At 39.6% G+C, this 19,112-nt stretch overlaps 1 long non-coding RNA gene across 2 annotated transcripts; it reads right to left on the bottom strand.

Moving 5' to 3' along the window:
* Nucleotides 1–12,865: 12,865 nt before the first annotated feature.
* LOC128437387 (uncharacterized) lies at nt 12,866–15,051 on the bottom strand. 2 transcript variants are annotated; one of them, XR_008338203.1, is made up of 5 exons: nt 14,858–15,051; nt 14,588–14,637; nt 14,408–14,502; nt 14,181–14,291; nt 12,866–12,997 (listed from the first exon to the last, which is right to left on the bottom strand). It is a non-coding gene; the product is annotated as an uncharacterized LOC128437387 (long non-coding RNA). The 2 variants fall into 2 exon arrangements; XR_008338204.1 differs by having other exon boundaries at nt 14,412–14,502.
* Between the last annotated feature and the right edge of the window lie 4,061 nt (nt 15,052–19,112).

The raw sequence follows: 19,112 nt of genomic DNA, 5'->3' as shown, positions 1-19,112 counted from the left end.
TGCATAGCAATTATTCTTTGAGGAACTAAATAGGAAAGGAACAGACTGACAAAATGTAATATGAAATATTTAAAACTATGCAGCTGCTAATCTGTGTATTCTCTTGTATCACTGCCTACATAGAAAATTAATAATAAGAAAGTGAAACATAGAGGAAATCTTGGCAAAATCCACAGTTCACTGTGCATGATCATTGTGCTTTAAACACATTGTTTTTTGGGGTAACTTTCTAAGATTGTGTTATCATGATATAGAATTAATTTAGTTTAGTTTGCCTTAATAAGTGGAACACATGTCATGATATTAAAAGACATACAAAAACCATATAGGTGAAACAAAGAGCGCTGAAAACTGCCATGAAAGAACAAATGAAAATGAAAGAGTAGTATAGTAAGGGAGTTTATAGAAATTCTTTATATCTTTGTCTGTCTGCTGCTGTCTCGCTCTCTTTTCCCCACTCTCTGCCCGAGACAAATGTGACACTCGGGACTCCCCCTCTTTCTACTCTCTCTTGATGGATAGTGAGCACACACACACTCTCACTCTCTCTCTCACTGATGTATTGCCAGAGGGAGGGTGTGTGTGGGGGGGTTGGGCGCTAACGATTACGGGAATTTTCATTCGCCGATCATTCGTCTGCATTTGTTAACCATCAACGTCAAGAGCTCACATATATAAATTTATACACACATACACACAGTGAGGCTATCACTGTGGCCGGGGTCATAAGTGTGTGTTTGTGTTTTTCTGGCCTTTTCCATCATCTAATCTCTAAAACTCACATTAAGAACATTAGAGACAGATCATGTATCACTGGTCTGTGTGTGTGTGTGTGTGTCTGTGTAGGGACATGTCCACTGCCTTTTGACAGTGATGGGTTTTAAAGGCAGATAGATCATTATTATAGAGAAATATAAAAAAGTAAAGAGTGAAACTACTTTTCATTCATAATAAGTGACATACAAGGGCTCTGCTGTTACCTAAATCTGTAACCATGGGAAACCTGGTCTCCTGTGTTGAAGTCCTGCACTTGTACATGCTATAACTAAAGAAGCTAGAGATACCAATAATGACAAAACAAACTAGATAGTATAAAAGAGTTTCAAGGAGGCAGTTGGTTTTCCTGGAAAATGTATTGGCAAACAATTAAAACCAGGATCACATACTCCTCTGCCAAGGAGGTTATGTTTTCATTTTGTTACTTAGAAAGATGAAACAAAAACGACTGGATGGATAACCTGATGGGGAGATGAAGTATGGTTAAAAAAAGAAGCCATTCAATATTGGTGCGGATCCATATAAATAGATCCCTATAGATATTTTTTTTTACTCTCTATGGAAAATTTCCCACAGAATTCATCAGATCTTTGCCAGTAGCCTGAGTCTCAATGTCATTGTCGTACACAGACAAAAGGCTGAAAATATATTGCTTGCGTAATAGAGATATGGTGAGATGGAGCATTAGCCTTAGCCATTTCTTTGTTAGTTGGTAAGCTTACAAAAAAACTACTTGACGGATTACCACAAAAATTGGTGGAAGGATGTGGGATGGATCAGAACATAACCATTTAATTTTGGTGTGGATCATAGTCAGGGGGCAGATCCAGTAATTTGTTATCACAACATTGTAAGTTAGGGCATTTTTCAACAGTTTTGTTGATTTCTCAGAGAATAATTAATGGGTCTTGTTGAAAAAAAAGGAAGAATGTGCTTCATGTTTAAATATATAAACTGTTAATTAAAGTAAAACAACTCAATTACACTCTCGTTCTTTCCCTTCTATTTTGATAAGTTTATTTTGTCTGTGTTACTTCTGGTATTTAGCCTCTACTTAAAGCAACAATATATAGTCAAATAATAATCAAGGATGTATATCCCCCATTTGCTAAAGATTAATTTACTCTTTTACCTGAATAATGACATCTGTCTTTAAAGGGATAGTTCACCGGAAAATTAAATTTCACTCACTATGTCGATGGAGGGGTGGCTGAAGTGTTGGAATCCACAAAACTCTTTTTGATATTCATTGGTAAACAGTGTTAGAGCAGAATTCAATACAATTTAAGTAAGTGGTGAGTCCTTCTTCAGACATAATAAAACAATATAAAAAAAACGCAATCGCTTAACAATCACCCCTGTTTAACAGTAAGCTCTACAGTAACACTCCACAAAAACAAATTTAACAAGGTACTTCTTGTATATGGAGAAATGATCATAGATTGGCAGTGCATCTGTGCTAGGGGAACTCTCAGTATTCATTGTTCTATAATAAATATACAGTATTTTCTCGACGTGCCAGAATTTTTCCTGAAATTGACATATTTCGCTCATTGTTTTTAAATCAATCAATCAATCAATAAAATTGTATTTGTATAGCCCATATTCACAAATTACAATTCGTCTCATAGGGCTTTAACAGGGTGTGACATCCTCTGTCCTTAACCCTCAGCAAGAGTAAGGAAAAACTACTTAAACCTCTTTTAACAAGGTAAAAATACGTAGAAACCTCAGAGAGAGCCACATGTGAGGGATCCCTCTCCCAGGACGGACAGAAGTGCAATAGATGCCACGTGCAGGAAAACATCATCAAGATTAAAGTCTTCAAGATTAAAGATTAAAGTCTCTAGCAGCATTTGATGAGGGTAAACATCCCAAAGGACAACCCCAACATGACATGCCAAGCAGTCCCGCTGCAATCACAGTCCATGGTCAGCAACCAGCAGGACCACGACCCACCATCCAGACCAGAACGCCACTCCAGTCCTCAGTCACCGTCCACCGCCACCCACCACGAGCCGCCGCCGCGGTCCTGGTCCAATGCCCATACCCATACCCGATGCCAACGCGACACAGGGTCCGCCACCACCACCACGATCAGCCCACACGACACAGAATCTGCCACATTAAATGATCATTAAGTGTGTTGAGTGAGTGAGAGATTCACTGAGTTAATAGTTGGTTGCAGAGTGCTGCGTAACTGTTCTAGCATCGGTCAACTGGTCTGTTCCTGAAAACGTTTTCTTTTCACAAATTTAACAAACGTGCAACAATTACTAGAGACATTTTTTTTTTTTATTCTAACATTAGTCTAAGCGGCTTTATAGCCGGACTATTGGAGCACTTCCTACTGATGGCCTGAACTGATAAACATGTTGTCAGTTATTGATGGGTAATTGCAGTCTGAACACACTGACTGCTGCATATAAGTTTGAGTTACTAACATATTATTATTATTATTATGTATATTATACTGTTTGTAATACAATTACATTATATAACTTGAGAGGGCGATATTGGTGCGTTGTTTCTTTATTGTGTCCTACAAGGGCGAAAAAGAATTCCAATGTGACATTTCATGCAATGTTGATTTGTTTGGTCCATGAAAGCTTTCCTTTTAGATTAGACTGAGTCTTCACCATTATCTGCAAAACAACTTTCAGCACAGTACAGCAAAGTTAGGTTATTTGCTTTGATCATGGGCTACTCATTATAGTTTTTGAGAATAAGTACAATATTGCAGTCTTTCAAACAATTGTGTTCAGCCATTATAACACAGTCCCAAATATCGCTGTAGCTTAAACCTCAGTAGTCATTGTTGATATTGAGTGAAGTACATTTTTCTTCACTGGAGTACGAGACGGAAGAAATACTGGCAATATTGCACTTACAGAAATACTATGACAGAAGGTGTAGTTTGTCAGATGTTTGTTTCTCCATGGACAGATGGCCAAACACACATGCTTCAATTAGAGGTGCCCAGTTATTCAGCATTGTACATATATCCAATAAGTAGGGACGGTATGTATGGAGATTTTGGCATCTGAAAGCTCTACACAGCTAAACAGATTATAAACCTGTTCATATTGTTCTTCCATCACTTTGACACTGTCAGTAACGAGGAATATGTCACAATCTGTTCTGAGAAAACCAGGTTAAGGCGTGACTTGGGAGGTGCTGGGAACAGATGGCCCCACCAAATTAATTTACTGCTTTTCTGAAGCTCTAAATCTGAGCAAAATACATATATGTAAAATCAAGCATTTTTTCTTTTTAACATTACTGTATTTTTTTTTTTTTACGACTTCTTCTTTTTCTAACATTTGTTGAAATATGTGTTTGTTTGCTGATAACCACTTTGTGGATGAATAAAAAAATAAAAAAGGTCAGCTCTGTTAACATCCTGCACTTAACAGTCTATTTTACTATGACCTGAGCGTGCATGAGTGATGGGGTCAGGCCAAAAACATTTTATAGACATTCATATTTCAACACTATTTTTACCCAACCAAACCATGAATTAAACACTCTTATGACTCACACCTTGCTCTCTGTCCATCTCCATTGCTGTGCATCACAGTATTGTTTCTCTTATCTTACTCCATCTATCCACCCTTCCTCATTTCCTCTCTTTCTCCTATATCCATCTCTAAATATCTCTTTCTGCCTCTCTTCCTATTTCTCTCACCCCCCCCCCCCCCCCTCTCTTTTCTGTGGTTCAATAATTGATGTGAGATGTTCTGTCTTCCTTTAGTTAGCTGGGGAGGTTAAAGAGACATGACTAGGCTTTGGAGGGCACACGTAGGCACGCACACAAACACACACACCAAATCATTTACTGCAGAGATCAAGCAAGGGTCAACTCTGTTGCATTAATGTTGCAGGAGAGAAAGTGCTTGGTGTGCATGTGTTTAGCATTCAGTCGCATACCTGTAAGTTGACAACGAATAGGGTAACTGCGTGTGTATCTCTGTTTAAACCAGGGGTGTCCAAACTACGGCCCGCGGGCCAACTGCAGCCCGCCATCCATTTTTAATTGGCCCGCATCAATGTCTTATAATATAATATATAAATTGTTGAAACTAACAATTTAGTAGCACTTAAATGGCCCTTACTTATAGCACTTTGTTTTGCTTTATTTTTGAAGATATTTACTTCTTGATTCTTGTTGTTCTGGGTTTGTCCCCTCGGGGTTGATGCACTTAAGGCCGGCGCATGCTTCTGCATTTTCAGAGACATTCAAGAAGGGGTACGCTTAAGAGCCCTTTGCATGCTCCTTGCTTGCTTGCGTGCAAGGTCCGCTAACTACATCCTTTCCGGAGTCACATTTCCGGTTTCATGCCTCATAATACCAGCAGAAACCACGGAAGATTTAGAAGAACGAATATGAACCAAATAGAAGAGCCTTTGTTATAAGAGGTCCGGAAGTATGACCACTTGTATAACCCGTCATTGACGGAATACAAAGACACGCAGATGGCCTGCAATTCCTGGAAGGACATCTCGGCTAACGTCGGTTTGCAGGTCCACGAAGGTACGAAGCTCTGGAGAAAGATCAGGGACAAATTTGTCCTCCAGAAAAAGTAATAAAGTAATAAACAGTCGACAACGACTGCCACACACAAAGAAGGCGTCTCTAAGGTCGTCTTCGACAAAAAGCGTTACTCCACCTAGTGTTCTGGTGGTGAATTGCTTTGCAACACGCGCAATCCTTGGAGAACCATAAATTAAAACGAGTCCATCAACACAACTGCATGAAAAGTTGCAGCCGTAGTTGCCGAACCATGCGCCGGCCTTTATTGTAAGTCGCTTTGGATAAAAGCGTCAGCTTAATGAAATATAATGGACTATGGCCCACTGTATTGCACTTCTCAGCCCTGACTTGCCAACTGTCCCTCAGAACGCCGCCATGCTGCCACTCCCCCCCACCCTGAGCGACGCGGTTGAGTCGCACTGTCAACAGTCCGCTCCAGGGCAGGGGGCGTGGCTGCGTGAGTGGCCCAGTCCTTTGTATTTTTTTCTGTATGTGGCCCTCGGGACAAAAAGTTTGGACATCCCTGGTTTAAACAAACAGCTATCAACACCACACTGTAAATGATGAAAAATATACTGGATAAGGGCTCTGCTAGTTTTTAAAAAGTACATATATTAGACTTTAGGCGAACCGACAAGGCTAAGCTGTCAGTCATGACGTCTCACCCCATAACAAGGGTATTAAAATGAAAACCTATTACAAACATGATCACTTGAACATCAGTGTTGCCAGCACTACTTTAAAATGACAAAAATAATATTTGGCAACTTTGTTTGGTCCATTTCCCATCAGCTAATTTGTAGAAGGTGGGGCCTATGCCCTTTGCTGCAGCCGGCCAACAGGGAACCATCAAGATGTTTTGAAGGAGACATGAAGATTGTTTGACTTAAAATTATGAGTTAATGTTAATAACGTTAGAGTTCATTCAGCTCATGAATTTAACATCTTTAAGAAACAAAAGTAATATTAGTATTAACACACATCCCATCATTACAAAACAATGAAAACAATACTAACCACGATGAAGGTTCATAATGAATATAGAGTCCCAACCCTGTATGCTTAGGATCTGTTCAAAGTCAGTGGGAGCTGCCTCGCATGTTGTCTTTGTACTGCCTCTAGTACAGAATGTTAAACTAAGTCCGTTTTAAATAACATAATCACAGAATGATGTTTAACAATTTACAGCAACTTTACATATAAGTTAAATGTGCATGTCTTACAAAACTTCTCGCATACAAACACACACACCCCAAACAACTCTTGCAGGAAAATATCCAACTTGTTTCTTTCAATTACAGGAGAAATTAAAATAAAACCTGTAAGTTAAATATCAAACACTGAAGTTTTGATGACGAACGCAGATTAAAGAAAGTAAAAATGATGATCATTTTATTAATCATTTGTGGCTCATCTATATTTCAGTCCTCCCTTCTCTGTCTCTCTTTCCCGTCTTAATTGAAAGGCCATGGCAGGGGACCTGAGCAGCAAATAGCCTGATCAATACAAAGCCTGATGTGTAAATTGATCGCGTTTGTGTGTATGACTGAGACTGGGCCTCTGTGCAATTATATGAGTGATAGGGAGAGTGTTTCTTCATGTGTGTATGTGTACGTAAATGTGTGTGGAGTCTTACTCCCACTTATTGAGGTGTTCAATCAGTGTAATTCATTCTCGTCCAGAGACTGCTGTGTGGTTGCAGGACAATTCATTTACTCTGCAGGCTCCAATCAAAATTATTACCAGCATTCCCTTCTGTAATAATCACTGCATATGAAATTAGAAGATCCATAATGCCAAACTGCTTTACACTAAGGACTTAACAGTTATGTGCGGAGCCGTGAATTACTGATTCTTAAGAATCTTTATAAATAACCTTTAATCTGAGAAAAAAATACATTGTTCATTAATATATTATGTAATGCACAAGTATTTCCCCCCACGCCACCAGTTTAAATCGGTTTAACTTTGCAAGTGTGAAGTATATTCTGTTTAACTCAATGAAGGCTCTGGATACATTGATATATAACACAGTGAGTTGGTGTCAATTTTGTCACGAATAACTTTATTTTCTAGGTCTCATTAAGACATCAATTTTAAACAAAATGTCCTTTGGGTATTTAAAAACATCATGTGTGTCTATCCTGACAGGTAATTGATAAATTTTAAGCAAAGGACATTTATTATAATCATTAGGTCATTTATTTAGGCTACCCTCTAAAAAGCACGTGGTTACTATGTGGTAATTATTGTCATTTGAAAACAGCAATACTAGTGATTATCATGTCAACGTCCATCCATCCCGCCCCTATTTTCTAAAGCATATCCAGAGTTGGTTCATGGTGGCAGAAGATTAAACAAGGATGCTCAGATGTTATTTTCCCCACTGACTTTTCAGTTATTCTTGGGTTTTGTCAGGCCAGGTACGATATGCAGCATTTTCTGGGTCTACCACTGGGCCTCCTACCAGTAGGACAAAACCTCCATTGGGAGGTGGTAAGAGCACATACTGATCAGATACCTTAACCACCTCACCTGGCTCCTTTCATCGTGAAAGAACAACAATTTTTCTCCCTAATAGAGGAAGCTCATTTCAGCTGTTTGTTTCTTTTTGGTCATTATCCAAGGTTTATGATCCAAGGTCAGGGTTGGAATATAATACACACTGACTGATAAGTTGAAAGCTTTGCCCCCCAACTCAGCTCCCTCTTCACCTCTAACACATCATCAGTTCAAAATCATATCAATAAGCTACTCAACAGAAAGTTCTTGTTTAAGCTCCCTCTGAAGCCTGGTTCCACCAATCTTTACCAAATTTGTATCTGCCTGGAGGAATTAAAAAACTGGATGCCCCAAAATCTACTGCAGCTGAAAGATTTGAAGTACTCAAAATTACTCCCCCTGTCCCCAGTATACCAATATCATGAACAATATCTCCTCTAGTCTGGGTATACCCTTTAAACCAATGTCTGTACAGAAGCCTGCAACCTGAATTGCTTTTGATGTGATCAGAGTGGTGCAGTCATGCTTTAAGACAGCTCGCAGAAATTACATAATTATTTTACAGACTCAATTACTGCCATAGTGGACATATAAAGTTTAAAACCCATACAAAACACTGCTGACAGGCTTCTTATGTGTTAAGAGATGTGACCTCATTACAGAAATCATTGTTGCTCTTCATTGTTATTTTAACAATTAATTTAAAGACTTAACTGCTCATTTTAAAGCTTTGAATGGTCAGCTTCTCGTCTATATCTGCGATCTGCAAACATTGCTACCTAACTCTTATTGTATTGTGCATTGTTAATGATTATTATGGTAGAAACTATAGTATTTTATCTTGTTACATATGTTGTGCAGTGTAAATTGCAATTTAGCAATTGATAGTAACATATTTTAACAAAGTGGTACCATGTTTCCAGTGTTATAATTTTTCATTATTATGATTATTATTGTTATATATATCATTATATTTATTATTTTAATTTTATATCATATACATATATGATATAAAAACATTAATGGCCACTGTTACTCAATACAAAAAGGCCACATGATTGGAGGAAAATATGTGATCTAAAATGTGTATGTAAAAAGTAAAAAAAGTGAAATAACAATTATATTTTCTTTGTTCGGTCGTCGGTCACACAGTGGGCTGAAAAAAACTGGTGTGCTGACTGCTTAGTCACTGCAAGTTACCTTAGCTACCATGTGAAAGAAAGAAATAATAAATGGAGGGCGAGCTCCTGCTTTTGACGATATAAATTAATTCTGAACATATTGTTTTGTGAGATAAAAATCCTGAACCAGTTGATACATTTGATATTATTTATTTTCAAACAAAAAAGTTTAATAAACAGGTGGAGACTGAGGAAACAAATCCTTAAAATGCTCCATTTCTCTCTTTATTTAACTAAGTGGTAAGTCGTTTCCAGTGGTATTAGATAGAAATATTGAAAAAATATAAAAAATAAGATTATTATATGTAAAATTTATTTCAACTGTTTAATGACAGCAAATGAGACATTCTGCTAGTCCGTTTGTCAGCTTTGGCCTAAACATGTGTGTGTGTGTGTGTGTGTGTGTGTGCGTGTTAGTTGGGGGAAGGGAGGCTGGGAAGGGGGGGGGGGGGGGGGGGGGGGGGGGGGGGAGGGGGAGGAATGGCGCCTGTCTGGAAATAGATCCATTATGGGTTTAAAGTACTTTTAGTCTTCTAAACATTCCTGACTCACTCGTTCATTTTCTCGCACTTTACAGCATGTCCTCTTTCTCCTCTGCTCTCTCATTGCCCCTCTCTCTCTACTTCTTTATGCTGTCTCCAAACTTCTTTCTAGCCAATTAGTGCTCAGTCTGTTCCAGCAGAAGACAGTATGTCTGCTCCAAACCCAGAGAGGAGGACTTAAACACTCTCCAGAGAGAGAGCGGAACAGGGAGAGAGAGGGATGCAGAGTAAGAATGAGGGAGAGAGAGAGACGGAACACACATGCATTAGGTTGGGAGGATCTTCAGTGTGCATTTGTCTCTTTAGCTCTAAAAAACCCATGGTGCCTTTCTGATTATGATTTACATATGCAGCAGGCAACACCTAACATGCTTTTTAAAAGCTTTGTGTGGAGGCCAATAAAGTGTAGTCAGTGTAGTAAGATTAGCAAATGTTTCAACTTTCCTATTATCAACAAGATGTGGGTGTGTCTGAAAAACGTCACGTGAACATTAATACAATGTCACCGGGGAAAGATATGGTCAACACTGACGCCAGGCATCAGACATATCCATTACACACACAGGTTTATATCATGGATGATAGATGATGCTGGCTTGTGGAAGAGAGCTGGGAAGGCCTGCAGTTCACAGATTAGTATCCTGTTTGTGAAGAGGATGTGTAGCACAGACTGATTAATAGTTAGGTATCAAAGCTGTCAGTAGCCTGGTGTTGTTGACAGCTATGTGCTTGTCAGGGTGGTTTTCAAAAGTACATTTATTGAATTTATGCCTATACATGTCTGTATGAGGTAAGTAGCTCAATCAGTTTGTTTGGAGGAAAAAACTGAATCTGAAAAGTATGGTAACAATTGGATAGATTGACAGATCAACAGCATCTATCTTTACTACTGGTAGATTAATGTATTATAAAGGTGTATACAGTATATAAGGTTTACTTGAATTTAAAGTATCGAAGGAATAGTATAGTAAGTATAGTTCTACTTTCTACCACTCATACCTCAACAAAAGAGACTGTGTTGAACGTATGGAGTACATGCAAAAATTATTTTGAATTCAAAAAATAAAAATAAACTCTTTAGAATTGTACTTAATATAACTTAATTCTCACAGAAAAAAAATACATGAAATCTTATCCTTAAAACAACAATCTTCATATAGTACCTTGGAATATAGTAAAATAATGTAATGTGAAAAAGGTATCAATTCCAACACAATGAAGAGTGTTTTCAATTTACAATTATTGGTTCTTTCAGGCATTCTCTCTTTTCTCTGACTGTTTTCTACCAAAGCACCAGAAGTTTGAAAAGGCTTCATGTTCACACCGTTTGCTGGAACCAGATCTATTAGTTCTCGCCCTTGGCTGTTTAATGACATCTTTTATCACATTATCAGATATTTTGTAATCTGTTTCCAGTGACAGCATATCAAAGACAGGAAAAGTAAGAAAGAATAAATGGAGGGAAGCCTTTGCAAATGAGGGTTTAAATAAATTCTGAACAAATTGTTTGGTGTGATACAAATGCAGAATGATTCAATATATTTATTATGTTCTAACACATAGTCAAATAAACTTGTGGAGCCTGAGCAAACAATATCCACAAAATGCTCCATAGTTTCTTTCCTCTTTTTAACACACCCTGGGCTCTGATTAATAATCATCCAGCCAGTTATTATGCTGGCTAATTCCAAATCAGATGTAATCAAATCGCAATACATGAAATTCCAGATATATAGTCCATATTTCACAAAGAAACACAAAGATACACATATGATAAATATGGGTATAAATGTTTAGTACAGGAAACGAAAGAATAGATGTTGGGACACTTTAGAAAGCACTTTAATGTCACCAATATTACGGTGGGACGTTACTTTGTTACTGTACTTGAGTAGATTTATCTTGTATCTGTACTTTACATAAATACGTTTATGCAGGTACTTTTATTGTTTTACCCCACAACATAATTATCTGTACTTTCTACTGCAGTACATTTTTTACAATGCATTACTTTACATATTGACATTGTTATTCATATTTCAATCAGTATCAAGGTGACAACCTTTTCCACTGAGCGAATGAGAGCGGTCATGTAACATTAGAACCCGCCTCCACAAATTAGAGTAAAGTGGGCAGCAGAACTCAACACTACTAGTCAGCCCAGGTAGCAATGTGGTGGACATAAGTTCGATCGGATACACTCAGCAAGTAGACTTTTTTTAAGTGAATACTTTCAGTATGTTTTGAGGGAGTACCTACCTTATTTTACCCAAAATAGAGAAGTTCCTGTGGCACTTTTACTTTGACTTGAGTGAATTCTTTCCTATTTTATATATACCTTTATCTTTGAGCACTTCTGCCAACAATGTCTTTACATTCTTGACTACAAAAGATGTGTATTTTCTCATTATTTATAATGGATGATCTGATATTGAATAGTGACTAACTTAAATTATTAATTTCTAACTAAATATTAATATTAATTTAATAATAATAAACACTTTATTGTGATGAGGTTAAATCAGTTATTTATTTACTTTCATTAGCTACTCATAGATTAAGGCACCATCCACCCCTGGGCCATTCAAATGGAGCTCAGTGTAAGTTCAATAAGGAAGACTTAAACCAGCATACATATCAGCTGACTGCTAGCGGCAGCTAGCGGTCCTAAATATTGGGAACGCCCACAGGAGGGCTCACTAGGCGAAAAGCAGAATTAGTGTCATGGGAAATCTTATGGAAGTTACCTGATCCCCTGAAGTTAGTGCCTATTTACAGCACGTCAGCACCGCGTTCTTCTGCGACATTAACCGAAGGGAAGCAGAGTAAACGTACCGCAGAGAGGGGGTCTGGAGAACAAAGGGGGAGAGCAGCAGGGGGGGGGCTAATCTAATTAGCGTATGAGTCAAGTCACTCGTAATTGGCTGGTAGAAGTGTTGCCATTGGTCACCCTGGGTCATTGCAGCACACACGTGGGGTAAACCCCTCCCACACAATATTAATAATAAAAATTAATATATAGTTGTTACTAGTAATATATATTATAAATCATTATTGATTAGTAAGCCTTTACCAAAAGCAATGCAGTTAATTAAGACTATACATTCATTCATGTGATGCTTGAAGTTATAAGTGAACATATTGTACAGGGAAGAAAAAACATGAAGGAGGTATATGTTGACTAAAAGCTTTATTTACATACAGCACAAATATTGTACAAACACAACTAGCCTAGCCGGTGAAGCTTGAAATGTCTCTTTGCAGCCTCTGGTTCATATGTTCTTTGTGGGACTCTGTCCGAATCTGCCCCAGTGTGTAGACATCTGTGATGTGTAGACGTCTGTGGTGTGTAGCTGTGAGATCCAGTGTAGCCTCTAGTCTTATTTGAAGTGTGGCACACAGGTCGGTGAGCTCCTGGCTGAGGAAGGATGGATCTATGTCATCTGTCCCGCTTCAATCAGCTGTAAACACAATCAGTACAATTAGCACAGTTCAATGGCAACATACACCTACACATGTATCTGAAAAATGATTTAATGAATCTAAAGGCCAATGTATGCTTCTCCGTTTTGACAGACACGGACAGATAGGACCGCCTTCTCCAACGTGGAACGCCCTCTCCGCGGCTCCTTGGAGAGCTTTTCGTGCAGCTCTCATTTTTCTAACTACACGTCGAAATGGCGGACAGCCCACGGATAGCCCTTGGCTGTGATTGGTCAGCTAACGCCAGCATTTCGGGACATCATTATTTCCGGACCTCTAACTTCCTGTTTCATTCCCTAAATCACAATAAACCTAAATCACAACTACGACTCTATGATTAATGTGACAAGTGTGTTAAGCCAGCGGCGTTGTCCGGCTGACGGTGGCTGGTTAGAGCACTTACAGCATGTGTGTACGGCCACATACGGTTATAACGAACTTTGATAACGGGGCTAGCGGGCTAGCCACCATGCTAACTGCGTTGGGAACAGCGCAAAAACCCGCTGACTTTAATCCCACTGCTCTCATGACACTGTTTCTCAAACACCGTCAGGTTAGAAGCAAACACTTGGTAGTAGCTAGTAGGGATGAGCGAGTACAGCATTATCTGTATCTGTTAACCATATGAATTATCTGTATCCGTATCCGTACTCGGAGTGGGTGTGACTTAACCTGGGAGTGTGTACCGGATACTCGTTTCAGCCAAGTATCCGGCTAGTATCGGCTTTCCGTGCTGACTGTGTGTGCAAGCTAGCTGCTTCCGTGTAGCTTCAAGCTGTTGCAGCTGTTGAATTAGCAACGCAGTTTGGAAACTAGACCGGGGAACCGCTGCGTTAAGACAGGATAACATAAGCATTTTGACCCGCTGGGTGTCACTTTATTTCAGCAAAACTGTCGCGTCACCAACATCCTTTTTCTGTTGTCATCGTTCACTGTGTGTGAGGAGCCGGGGGGACATAAATAAACCAGAGTGGACTTCTTCTATATACCTCATGAGGTAGGCTTCTCTAAGCTCGACTTCAGTTGCGCCATCTACTGTTCTGGCGGTGAATTGTTTTCGGAACAAAAAGGCTCGTAGAACTATAAATCAAAAAGGGTCCGTCCGCTCCGTCCGTCCTTCCGCAACGGACTCGGAGAAGCATACAGAGGCCTTTACCTTACCCTCTTTCTTCTCTACCGACTCCTCAATGCTGATGCAAGGTCTGTAAGGATGAACTGGAAGTTCCTTCATACTGGCTCATAGTGGTTCTTAGTACGTCATAGTACAGGCAGCTGGAAAACCACATGAGTAACATGAGTTTATTATTAACAAAAGGAAATAATCTCGCTGCATCACCGTTGGAGGATCCACAGCAAAATTCCTAAAAAAATCCTGAACAGATACTTACGTACAATGGCGTCGTTTTCCCGCACTGCAAATGTGGACTTTCAGCGAGTCTCGGCGTAATGTGCAGTGACTGTGTCATTGTGTGCAGGAATCAGGCTGTGAAAACACAACGATGAAAAAGATCAAATAAAGTAAAGCTGGAGGATGTATTTTAAACAGCACAGCTCTTCTTTAATCATACCCTCGCTCCGCCGGCCATTTTCATCAGAGCTGGGAAGAGACGGAAACTTCCTACAAAAATAAAAAAACGAGAAAAGTCACGTTTTTGAAAAAATGTACAGAGAACAAACTGTTCGATTTAATTAGTTCATACCTATTTAAACATGCACTAGTTCCGTTAAAGCACTCTATGCTTTATTGTACTTTTAGCAACTGTTGCGCTAATCCCAGTGGTTCACACGTTTTTCAAATCTGAGAGTTAGCTTAGCAGTTAGCAATAGCTTCGCCTCACCTTAATTCAGGGACTGTGCACCTGTCTTCTCCGCCTCGACTCCTCCACACCGGGCCCGCGGCTTTGCTTTCCCACGCACTCATCTTCTCCTCCAGGGAAACAGTGTTGTGTCGACTTCAGCAAGTTATTTATCCCGAAAACAGAGTCACTCATACGGAACACACTTAACACGATCCTCTCATGTCTGCGGCAGACAGACTCTGCATTCACGAGGCTGTGATTGGACAATCCCATCAGGTGATGACGCAAACGACTGACGTCACTTCTTCAGAGTAAAGCTTCACAACTGTCCTTTTCATCTTAAAGCAGCGGTTAAAACAGCTTTTAAATTTAAATTTTATATGGGATGAGTATGTGACTGAGGACCAGTTTATTCTTTCTGGTTTAAAGTTATTGTACTTAACCGATTTTTGTACCCTCATAGTTTAATGCACATATTGTAAGTCGCTTGGATAAAAAAGTTTTAATGGAATAATGAGACAGTTTAATAAGAAGTTCAAATTATGAGGGAATTTCCTGTATTTTGGGAGGACAGATATCTTTATGGAAAGCCAGTAGAAGTTTGAAACTTACAGGAAACAGACACATCATATCCAACATAATTTCTGCCTGTTGAGCTGATTGCTGGTAGATGTGTGGTTAACACATTACATTACATTACATTAATTTCATTTAGCTGACGCTTTTATCCAAAGCGACTTACAATAAGTGCATCAACCCCGAGGGTACAGACCCAGAACAACAAGAATCAAGAAAGTACAATTTCTTCAAAATAAAACAAAACTACAAAGTGCTATAAGTAAGTGCCATTTAAGTGCTACTAAAAGTGTTAGTTTCAAAGAGCTGTTAGTTTTTTTTTCTTCTCTCCATTCATTTAAGGTAAAGTCGGAAGAGGTGTGTTTTTAGTTTTCGGCGGAAGATGTGTATACTTTCAGATGTCCGGATGTCGATGGGGAGCTCATTCCACCATCTAGGAGCCAGGACTGCAAACAGTCGTGATTTTGATGTGTTTAGCTTGCAGTGAGGGAGCAACGAGCCGATTAGCCGAAGCAGAGTGGAGTGAACGAGTTGGGGTGTAACGTTTGACCATGTCCTGGATGTAGACTGGACCTGATCCGTTCACAGCATGGTACGCAAGTACTAGTGTTTTGAACTGGATGCGAGCGGCCACACATCCTCTGTGCATTTAACCAGCACAATTGAAAAAGTGATTGTAATCATGCCACTCTTTACAGTGGTTGAGATTTAGGATTGTGTTTTTTTTTCATAGCATTGATTTTGCTCATGGTATACAATGTAATTAATTATAGCACACTTACTTACTTAAGATCAATTTACAATTTAAGGTTTTATATTTATTTTAAGCCTGGTGTACTTACTCCAGATAGTTTAGAAAAAGGTGTTATCTGCCCTGAGGGAAACTATCCTGATTTGCATTTGTAAAGCGCAGAGCATTGGCATTTGCATGTGAAAGCCTCCCCTAGGCTTAGGAGAAGGGGGGTCACCTCCCAACATTCTCAGGCTTGTAAAACGGCAAGACATTGGTAACAGAAATTTCTCCAAGAATTTCCTATGACATTTACTGGCACAAATTCCTCTTTTCATGCAGTGGCTTAACCTGCACACTGTCAGCTGATCATGGGTGTTCCCAAACATCCAATCAGGCCTGCGCGGTTTCCTTCAGCCAGTCACACAGCAGCTGTCAAACTTAAAAAATCTCTTCTCTTCCTCAGCCAGCGTCAGTGCAGTGACTCGCACAACCCCTCCTCCACTCCAATCTCCTCCAGTCCTGAGAAGACATTCATCACTTCTTCCGGATCCCGTTGACAATGGCTAAAGGCCGAATTATAGTCCTGCGACTGCAACCGCGGAAGGCCACGCAGTTGCATCGACGGACTCGTTTTGGTTTATGCTTCTCTAACGTGTTGCGCGTGTTGTAACGCAATTCACCGCCAGAACCCTAGGCGGAGTAACGTTGTTTGTCGAAGACAAAACACACAAAGAAGAGACGTCTTCTTCTTCGTTGACTGGTTATTTAGATCGCCACTCCGGCTCCTCATAGCCTATTTCTGTCGGACAAATCGGCCAGTCAGTGACGGGTTATACAAGTGGTCATACTTTCGGATCTCTTCTGCAAAGTGCTCTTCTATTTGGTCCATATTCGTTCTTCTAAATCTTCCGTGATTTCCGCGTATTGTGGGGCATGAAACCGGAAACTAGACTCCGGACGGGATGTAGTAAGCAGACCAATCACAAGCCTTGCGGGCTGCGTGAGGCTCGCGTCGCTTTGTCGTGTAGTTACAAAAATTTGCGGACGCACTCAAGCCCGCAGAGGGCACGAAAGGGGCGTGTTGCGTGTCTTGCTTGCATGCGTGCGTCCGTGCAACCCGACTATAATTCGGCCTTAAGGTGGCAGCTGACTGCCTGACAACATACTTGTTACTTGTGGCATCCATTGCACTTCTGTCCATCCTGGAAGAGGGATCCCTCGCATGTGGGTCTTCCTGAGGTTTCTACGTTTTTCCCTTCAAGAAGGTTTTTTTGTAGTTTTTCCTTACTCTTGTGAGGGTTAAGGACAGAGGATGTCACACTTAGGAAGTCCAATAGGATAATGCTCATATATGGGCCATCTTAACAAACGATTGACTGATGAACCACCACCAGTGTCTAGACCCAGGGGGTATTCATCTACGATGCTCTGCTCCCAACCCTTCTAATACTGATGACATCACACAGGGGTATAAATGCCAAAGACTATAAATATTCCCATTCTCTGTGCATTGTAAAAAAATTAACTTTTGTTAATTTGAAAATCAACTCTCTCCTGATTGAACTATCTATCCCCAGTGTTAACCTGCCACTGGTTTGCATTTAGTCTCTTAGTCAGTGATAATTATAGTAAACTAGTGTTTGTTCAAATATGCACAATGTAGGAAAAAACTGAAATATTAGATACAAAAATGGGACACAACACTGGGTAAACTTGCTGGGGCTTCATCGGACACGCAATTATAATTAACAATATTGATAAATACAAAACTAATTCAAAATGCAGAAACTGCACAAAAACACAACCTCTGCTTGTGCTAGTTTGAAAAAAGAACAACAAAATAAGTCAAAGAGCCTTTGCACAAAATGAAGAATAAAACAGGATAAACATGAATCTTGGTTTGGAAGCGATTCATGTTTGTCCACTTGGTGAAGTCTACAAAGTCTCTATATCTGTTATACTTCAAAGATATTCATGCGTTTTTGTATTTTCAATTTTCAATTTTCAATATCCTTTTTACCCATACGTATTAACATTCTCCAGACAAAAAGCTCACTCACTCACTCACTGACCCATTCAACACAGAATTTGTAGTAGTAACAGTATTGTTGATTGTAACATAGATTCCATGTCTGACAAGTAGAAAGACAGACGAGTAAGCGGGGGGGGGGGGGGGGCAAGAGAGTCTCAAGAGGCTGACATCCATCTGACACATTTAGTCTGTCCATATTTAAATGAACAATATATCCTTACCATGTTAATTGGGTAACTCTTACATTTCCTACATAATACACATAATTCAGATTGTGAAACAAAAACCTGACAGAGGCAACCTTTAATTAGCCTTTTAAAAAATAAGACAAGATGTTCAAAAAAGACTGTGAAATGAGAGGGGAAGGTAAGAGGAAAGAAACAGGGAGGATACAGGAGATGGATTTGCCTGCTGCAGTAATCTAAGCTAGTGTACTTCAAGGCCATAGCTAAGCCCCCTACCTCAGTAGGGGGCTTAGCTATGGAAGTGAGATAAGAACGATGAGATAGAAAAAAAATGACAGATAACAAGACAGAGAGAACACTGTCAAAGAACAAAAGGTGGGAACAGAGAAGGGGTGGAAATGGTCGAGCAGCAGTGCAATGAAAGAGAGAGGGAGCTGATTCATACCTGCTTATTAATAAAGTATGTTGCTGGGAAAGGCCTACGCATTAAGAAAAACTGTACAGCTGCATATTAATGCGTTTCCAATCAGCCAATTACATTGCAGCAGTACAGTGCATTATGTATTGCAGGTACAGAACAGGAGATTCAGTTAATGTTCTCATTAAACACCAGAATAATGAAAACATATGATCTCAATAACTTTATCTGTGACATGATTCCTGGTTTGAGTGTTTCTGAAGCTGGGGACCTCCTTGGACTGGTGTTTTAGTCAGAATGGAGCAAAAAACATCCATTGAGCAGCAGTTCTGTGGATGGAAACAGCGTGA

Source organism: Pleuronectes platessa, chromosome 3 (genome assembly GCF_947347685.1).
Source record: "Pleuronectes platessa chromosome 3, fPlePla1.1, whole genome shotgun sequence".
Lineage (NCBI taxonomy): Eukaryota > Metazoa > Chordata > Actinopteri > Pleuronectiformes > Pleuronectidae > Pleuronectes > Pleuronectes platessa.
Note: the sequence above shows the minus strand (reverse complement) of the source record. Positions and strands in the feature narration are given on the sequence as shown.